We start from the raw sequence: 9,248 nt of genomic DNA, 5'->3' as shown, positions 1-9,248 counted from the left end.
CGGTTTTCCCTTGACATCTAGGGCTTCTAACATCCTTGTGATGCCTACTATGTCATCATGGTGGCCCATTACACGGGATTTTTCAACCACAAGCATATTCCATCGTATATCAGCACTTTCCCATGGCATTATGGCTTTAGCATGATGACTTGTTGATGCCATGACTACCATAGTTTCCAACATGCTCGTTTCATGCCCTCTAGGTTTATGGATGGTTAAACATGATTTCTCTTGGGTAGAGACCACACCAAGGCGAATCTCGGCCCATGCCATCGTATTAGAGGATAAGCTAACCACTAATTGGCTACTCTTTTCATCACATAAATTATCTTCTATAGAGGACTCATGCTCTACATAGCTAACTAAGTCCATTAGTAAGTTTTGTAGGGGGAAAGCCAAGTTTTTCCATCCTTGTACAAACCCCATTTTATGGATAATTTAGGGTCCCTTGAAAACCTAGATTCAAAAACCGCCACTTATTGGCAGCTCCCCGCAGACGCACCACTGATGGGACCTGAAATGGGCCGGCACTGGCTATGGCACTAGCCGGACCTCATGGTCATGACAGACAAACATCCTCACAGCCTCACGGACCAGGAGCGTCTATCTAATGCTAAAGGACAAACTTTCCTAAAGCTTAATTTATGCGTTTATAGTTTATATTCCAACGTTTCCCTTAAACTCCTCAAAGGGAGAACCCATACACGTTGGTAATGCCATGATCACACACATTTGGAGGGAACCTCTCGGTAGAAACACCGCAGTCCCACTGCAGCTCTACTACATCCCACGGATTAGCCCCTTGATGCGTTGCTCAACATACAACACAAACAAACACAAACTCCTCTCTTTTATATTTCTCGTATTTCCAGGAGATATATCATTCTTCCTCACTTAACAGTCCCTTAGGAAATCAACCCTCTACCCTATGGCAAGGGATAACCTCACACCCTCAATCGTGGGTTAAAATCCTAAGAAAACAATTGCTATGCAGTCCAGGAGATTTTCCTTTGATACCATGAACCATGCATAGTGCATATCATTTCCTCTTACACACAAGAACAATCTCTTAAGGGAGAGAGAGGGAGGAGAGAGAAATACTAGATCTGGTTCTCTTCATTCCCATAGCCATTTCATGGGCAAAAACAGGCGATAAGACCGGCAAAGAGGGAGAAGATCAGGGGTATGATCGATTAGGTGGGTTATTTGCAGGCTGCAATCATGATCTCCATCTCCACATGGCGCATTTTTCTACGAAAAGATGGCGCCTTCTTCTTCCATTCTCTCTCCACGTTTTTTCATCTTGTATACTTAAAATTTTGAAGGGGGTGTCCAAAGGCTCCAAAGGGCATGCCCAATTGGATCTCAAGTGTCCATCTTTTCATATCTTGCCCATCTTGTGGCCATTTCCCCGTCCTGGCTCCGATTTGAGCTCTAAAAAATCCTCGGTATCCGGCTTCTCATCTTGCATTGACTAGCAACTCGTGACAACCTACATGGTAGTCTGAAAAATTATCAAAAATCAACAAGTGTCGCTCGGGCGCCTTTTAAAAGTCGTATTTCACTTGGTGCTTAAAATTGTCCTAGCTAGAACCGTCGCCTTCGATTTTGAATATTTTTCCCCTAAATTCCAGATTTTTTGGCAAATTTTAGGCACATCCCGGGCTCAAATCTCCGCTCTCACTATGAGACTATTCTACTCATCGAATGGAGTCATGAAACAATCTATTCCTGATTACATTAGGCTGACGTCATCACTCCTAGGGTTCCAAGTTCCATCTCGTAAGATTCTTAGGGACAAACCCTAGTTCACTTTCCAAAAATGTTTCACTGTCCCTACATTTGGTGAATGTGGGCAAGTATTTAAGGTATAGGAGTTTCAGTTTAAGCAATACATACGATTAGGTCACGTATTAATTCCTAGTGAATTTCTAGGAATTTAACTCATTCTAAACGAGTACTCTGGGGCTGAGGTGTTTAGGTTTGTGCCAATTTGTTTAACTCTTGAAGATAATTACGTTATCATTTCATAAACACATGACTCGTTGTCTACGCGTAAATTGATTTTTCAACCCTAACTTATCGATTTAAGGTCAGGCATAGGTTAGGTTAATTCCAACTAATCTTCCTATAACTTTGTGAACAAAATTCATGCTAAACAAGCAACCTTTTACTTGATAATTTATGCAGTTGACAAACGATAATTGCCTAGAGTTATGCATTGTAAGAATCATTTCATGCCTTGCACTTTCCTAAGGATTCCTAGCACTTCCCATGATGATTCATTGCGAAGAAGATATGGCTTAATAATGCGATATACAGTTTATACTTCCATGTTTAAATGAAGTACGCTATCTTAATTCCGTTTTTTTTTTGTAAATATGAACTAAATTATTATCGATTTCCTAAAGAATTTAAGACGAAAAATGCATCCTTATTTCCAACAATTATCGTCGCACGATTATAAAAATACCAAATAAAATTTAGGAATGAAAACCTGGACTTGGGGTGAGATGTCCACGTGGATGCTAGGAGACAATCCTCCTGTGGTTGCGCCTTGGGCTTTCTTAGGAGGCACTACAATTGTAGTCTTTCCGTCGTGGATGCAGCTTTACAACTCCTTTTTGAAATTCCATCGTGGCTCCCTTTTGCGATAACTTGCACCGACCGTCGAATAGCAGTTTTAGAAAGTTTCCTCCTTGAAGTAGGGATTTCGAAAAGGGGGTGTTTCAAAATCTTTCGCGAATAAGGCACATTAAAGCCATGGGAAAGGCTTAATGGCCTTAAAAAGACTCACACGAACGGGGGATAAAAGGTGTAAAACAAAAGGGATTATAAGGGTCCTTAGGGAGGAAATTTCGTGGATGGGTGTTATATGCAAGGCCACATGAAGGCTTTGAAATTCCGAGGGGGGGGGTAGGGGTTTTTTTGAAAATCCCTCATGAACCATGGCTAGGAGGGAAAAGAAAAAAGGACATGAAATGCCCAAGGGAACCCTTAGGGAGGGATTTTGAAGGGGTGGAAGAAAAAGGGCTTAGGGAAGTCTTAGGAGGGAATTTAGGGGGGGTAGTTTTAAGGCTATAGGAAAGGTCCTAAGGGGGATTTAAAATACGGGGGAGGAAAAGGCCCTTTAAGGTAACCTTTTATGGGGGGGAAAGGCCCTAAGGGAGCCTTAGAGAGGAATTTTAAAGGGGAAAAAAAGTAGCCTTTAAAGGCTATAGGAAAGGGGCCTAAGGGCCCTTAGGGGAAAAATTGGAGGAAGGGGGGTAACCCCAAAGCCCACAAGAAGGGGGGCTTAGGAAGCCCCCCTTGGAAGCTTCTAAGCTTCCAAAAGCTTACAGGCCACATGGAGGGGGGTTTGGAGGCCATCAGATGGCGGCGAAGCTCAGGCGGCAGCGGTGGCTATTATTGGCGGCATCTCTTCCTCCAGTGGTTCCATGGCACCCCCTCGTCTCAAGCGGCACATGCAGCGACTTCATCAGCCTCTCCCTCCCTCACTATTCCAACAAAGCCTCCTCCTAAGGCTTTAAAGGTAGTGCCTCCTCTGCGTTCCGCTTGCATCCCCCCCCCCCCATTTATATAGGTAAGGGGAGGGGAATCCTCCCTCCCTTGCATGTCGTCGGGCATGGCTAAGAGCCTAGGAAAGCTCCAGCAAGGAGCTTGCCTCTCTTGCTATGCCCCTCTTTGTCCAGCTCGACAGTCGGCTAGAGGAGAGGGGAAATAATTTTTAAAAAAATTCTTAATCAAAAGAATTATCCAATTCCATTATCCTCTATTGAGGCAGTTCACGCGTGCTTGCGCCTTCGGGATATTACATTCTCTCCCCCTTGGAGGAATTGAGATGTCCTCATCTCGGGATAAACTGGGGATATTGATGGTTGAGAGTGCCTTCATCTATCCAAGTGGCATCCTCTTTGGGATAATCTTTCCACTGGACGAGGCATTCTCTCAAGGTTCTGGATCTCAATTGTCTCCCTAACATCTAAGATCCTGCCAGGCCTTAGTTCAAGGACTCCTTGACTACGCATTACAACTTGTTGGTCATCAAGTACATGGTTAGGATTAGGTACATACTTTTTCAATAGGCTGATATGGAATACATTATAAACCTTTAGGTTCTCAGGGAGTTATAGTTTATAAGCATTAGGTCCTAGGCACTTGAGGATCTTGTATGGTGCACAATACCTTGGACTTAGCTTCTTGCAATCTCCTAAGGATAGGGAACTCTTCTTAGGGCGTACACGAATGAAGACCATGTCTCCTTCTTCGAACACTCTATCTTGACGCTTCAAATCTATGTAGGCCTTTTGTCTTTCCTTGGTAGCTTGGATGTCTTGTCTTATTGACTTTATTTGGTCATCCATCTCTTCCAACATCTGCCTTGAAGCTTCAACCCTTAAGGTTGGATCTGAGAAGTTTAAGGGACTTCGACAGTCATGACCATACAATGCTTGGAAAGGGGTGTTGGTAAGAAGCATTGTAGACAAATTCAACCAAAGGTAAGTATTGAATCCACCTTTTTGGCTCACGAGAACAGTATGCCCTAAGCATATCCTCGATGACTTGATTGACTCGCTCTATTTGGCCATCCATTTGGGGATGGTAAGCTGTGCTAAAAAAAGTTGAGTTCCAAATGGCTTCAAAGATAGCTCTCCAGAAGTGTAATGTGAAGAGAGAATCACGATCACTAACGATTCTTCTTGGTAGCCCATGTATCTTGAATATCTCCTTGATAAACAATCTTGCAATGTCCGAGGCTTTATAGTTTGTCTTTACTGGAATAAGGTGTGCAACCTTAGTTAGCATGTCAACCACAACCATGATGGAGTTGTATCCTCCCTGAACTTGGGATAGGCCAACGACAAAGTCCATATAAATGAATTCCCATGTCATTTGGGGGATGTCAAGTAGTTGTAGCTGCCCTGGCATCTTGACATGTTTGGCTTTGATACGTTGACAAGAAAAACACTCGGTGACATACTTGAGAATGTCACCTTTGAGCCTCTCCCAATGGTAGCTCTTCCTAACTGCATTGAGAGTCTTGGCATAGCCAAGATGTCTTGAGAAAGGGGAATCATGAGCTTCCCACAATATCTTCTGCTTAAGTGATTGGCTTGCTGGTATACATAGCCTTGTTCTATAGTAGACAAGTCCACTATTGATAGAAAATTCATGATACTTAGCCTGCAGATTTTGGTTTTGATCCTTTATAGAGATCTCCCTTAGCATTGTTTGGTAGGCCAGATCATGGCATGCATCCTCTCTAGCTACCTCAAGTATTGGATTGCTTGGCATAGATACTTTTGTAGCTAGAGATCTAGCTGTTGATGGATTCTGCAAGATTAGAGAATTAAGGAATGCCTTGCGACTAAGTGCATCGGCAACTACATTCTCTTTTCCTGGTCAGTACTTGATTTCAATGTCGTACTCTTCCAACACCTCAATCCACCGACGTTGCCTCATGTTGAGCTCGTTCTGGGTAAAGATCCACTTCAGACTCTTATGATCAGTCACTAGGGTAAACTTGTTACCCAACAGGTAGTGTCTCCAAAGCTTTAGAGTATGGATGATAGCTAACAATTCCAGATCATGGGTAGCATAACTCTTCTCATGACTCTTCAGTTTCCTTGAAGAGTAAGCTACCGGCTGACCTTCTTGGATGAGCACACATCCCAAGGAAAGTGTGCTAGCATCAGTTACTACCTCAAACTCCTTATTGAGGTCTAGAAGTTTTAGGATAGGTGCTGATACCAAGCTTTGCTTCAATCTATCAAAGCTATTTTGTTCGGGATTTGACCATGCAATGGCTATTTGCTTCTTCAGTAAGTCTGTGAGAGGTGCTGCAATCAAAGCATAAATATTGATGAAGACCCTATACCATCCTATCAATCCAAGAAAGCTGCGTATTTCTTTGATAGATGTTGGTATTGGCCATTCTAGCACATCTCTGACCTTGACCGGGTCCACTGAGATTCCTTCTACTGATACGATGAAACCCAGATATTCAATGTGACGTTTGAAGAATGCACACTTCTTCATCTTAGCATACAGCTTATGTGCCCTCATTGTCTCAAGGACAATCCGAAGTTGGGGTTCATGATCTTCTTCATGTTTAGAATAGACTAAAGTGTCTTCGAAGAAGACAAGCACAAAATCATCAAGATATGGCCTAAAGATATCCTGCATTAACCTGTTGAAGGTGGCAAGTGCATTTGTAAGTCCGAACAACATGACTAGGAACTCAAAGTACCCATATCTTGTATTGAAGGCCGTCTTTGGGATATCTTCTTCCTTGATCCTTATCTGATAGTAACCCGACTTGAGATAAATCTTGGAGAAGATCTTTGCCCCCTGAAGACGATCAAGAAGCTCATCTATTCTAGGAATAGGGTACTTGTTCTTGACCGTTGATTGATTCAATCCTCGGTAATCAATACATAGTCGATGTGTTCCATCTTTCGTTTTTTGGAATAGTATTGGAGCTCCCCATGGTGAACTACTAGGACGGATGTAGCCCTGTTCTAGCAGTTGCTTGAGTTGTTCCTTTAGCTCAATTGCTTCCGGTATAGACATTCTATAAGGTCTCTTTGCGATTGGCGCAGCTCCTGGTACTAGCTTAATCTCATGATCCACTTCTCTTTGAGGCGGGAGTTTTGTCAACTCTTCAAGAAATACATCTGTGTATTCCTTTAGCCAAGAAGGTCCTTCACTAGACTCCTGCTTCTAATCTAACTTGTTGAGCTTAATTAAGTAGATAGGTAGTCCTTTTTTGACTCCTTTTATAATCCAAGATGCCTTGACCAATTGGATTTTTGGCACTCCTGCCTCACCTTGAGTTGTGATTAATTCCCTTTCAGAGTTCCGAAAGGAAACTTGGCCCTTCCCACAATGAATGTGGGCATCATTAGACTTAAGCCAATCCATTCCAAGTAGACACTCATGGATACCTAAATTCATGACTCTGAATTTGACCGAAGTCTTTTTTCCTCCCAGGAAGAATTCCACCTTAGCAGTTTGCCTGGTATACGTAACCTCACGACCATTTGCCAATTCCACAAGCAAGGTAGGTGCTTCTATTATGGCTATTCCTAATCTTTTTGCACAAGTTGGTGAGATAAAGGAATATGTACTGCCACAATTAATCAAGGTCTTGAAACTTTTACCTTGATAGTCCGACGATGTCTGAATCACCGAGAACTGGCAATTCGGGCCTTTCTTGTGTAGAGTGGCATGGACTGTCGCCCTTTCAAACTCTGCTTCCATGGTCGGATCTTATTCTTCTTGTTCGCACTTTTTCCTATTGGCAACACAGGTGGTTCTTCCTCTTGACCATGGCCCGCCATTCCTTGGAAAGGTGCTTGGCGATTTCCTCCTCCAAGCTTGGGACATTGCCTCTTGAAATGACCAGGCTCGTTGCAGCGGAAGCAACGGAGGTTTCAGCCACAACACTGTTGACGTTATTAGTCCTTGCTTTCTTTCTTTGTCCCTGATTATGACATTGAACTCTCTTCATTTGAGGTCTGAATGCTCCTCTGTTCGGGTCATTATAAGACCAAGTTTTGTTACCCCTTGGTCTAGACTGCACCTCTTGAATTATAGGCGCAGCTCGAATGAGTGCATCTTGAAGATCTGATGGATGCATAGATTCAAGACGGGTATTTACTGGTGGATTTAAACCAACACAAAATTTGGATACCTACTGTGTCATGTCCATCTGCGGCGCATACTTTAAAAGTGAGACAAATTTAGAGCAGTATGCCTCAAGAGTGAGCCCCAGTTGTTTTAGCTCGTAGAACTCATTCATTTTCTACGTGTGATATGCAGGTGGTAAGTATCTTCCCTGCACGGCTTTCTTCAACTTCTTCGAGGTAACAGATCCCTCCGCAATCCCTTGATCCTTGCACCATTGCTTCCACCAAAGCCTGACTTCACCGTTGGGCGAGCATAGCCTGATTGGCGGGTGCAGTACCGGCTGCTTTGAAGTAATCCTCCATGGATTCAATCCAAATTTCAGCATCTGCTTGCATGGACCTGCCTCTCTCGTCAAATTCGGGCAACTTTATTTGCTTGAGAAGGAACTTCTTCTCCTGGATTACAGTAGTACTTGATGTAGGAGGCGAACTAGGATAAAGGTTTCTTAATGTTATTACACGATAATCGTTATTGATTTATATTACATCTTCAATTCCGCTATCAACCAAGCAATCTAACCACTTAACTTTTTATCGATTCTCGTGCACAATCAAACATTGATAAAAGGAAGTCTTATTTGTATTTATATGGGCATAGTCCCTTTTGGAATTACAACATTTCTTGCAATGATAAGCCAACTGGTACATTTAGTTTGGGGAGAACAACGTTGTATTACATTTATCTACAGAAACTGTATAATATTATGGTTTCGGGTCATGGATCTTCAAGAATCCGTAAGTCATTGGAAGTTCAGGGTATCCTTTCCTTTGGAACCCATTCTTTTCATGGCACCCCAACAATTTAATCCTGTTTGGCGGGGATCACATGGGTTACTTCCTCATATATAGATGAGCTTCCTCATATACATATGAGTTCATCTCAACCCTTCGACATCGAATATGTAAAGTTGAGTTTACGTGAGCTTCCACAAAAATGAACAGCTTCACGACTTTCAAGTCTTCCAACCACTTGATCCTCTTTAGGTTGGTTTGTAGGTAACCAAATCGGTGGGAGGCTAGATAGTAGATTCCTGAGGCACCCATCCATCTTCGTTCCATGTATAAAGGCGATGGATTATAGATTCTCTCTAGGATGTTCATCATCTCAACCCTTTGTCGATAATCAGGGGAATGCATTGCAGTCATAAACATGACTCGGAACACTAAGAACTTGTTCCACGCTTCGTAATTCTGCAAGACAGCATTGAAAGTAAGAAAATGTTTGGAACGACAACATTTGCTTTACTTTATCTTATTAACATTTCATAAAAACAATTCCTTGTTGGTTGGCTCTAATACCAATTGTAACGTGTCCACTTGTATCTTCAGGACACGTCTTAGCAGTCCATCGGAAAGGATGTCTAGAAAGCTCCGCCCGGTACTCCCATGGAATGTTACGGGGTTTGTGATCTAGGACTTTTCGCATTTTCCATGTAGCGGAAGTATTCTAGGCGTTCCCACTTAGGATCGACCTAAATTAGGGTTTTCATTATTGGTCATTTCCTAACGGCAACTAGTATCGGACCCAAGCGAACTACTTTACGCAGAAACGCCAGG

The sequence above is a fragment of the Lygodium microphyllum genome, chromosome 24 (genome assembly GCF_053477565.2).
Source record: "Lygodium microphyllum isolate KBCC chromosome 24, Lygodium_microphyllum_v1.1.10, whole genome shotgun sequence".
Lineage (NCBI taxonomy): Eukaryota > Viridiplantae > Streptophyta > Polypodiopsida > Schizaeales > Lygodiaceae > Lygodium > Lygodium microphyllum.
Note: the sequence above shows the minus strand (reverse complement) of the source record.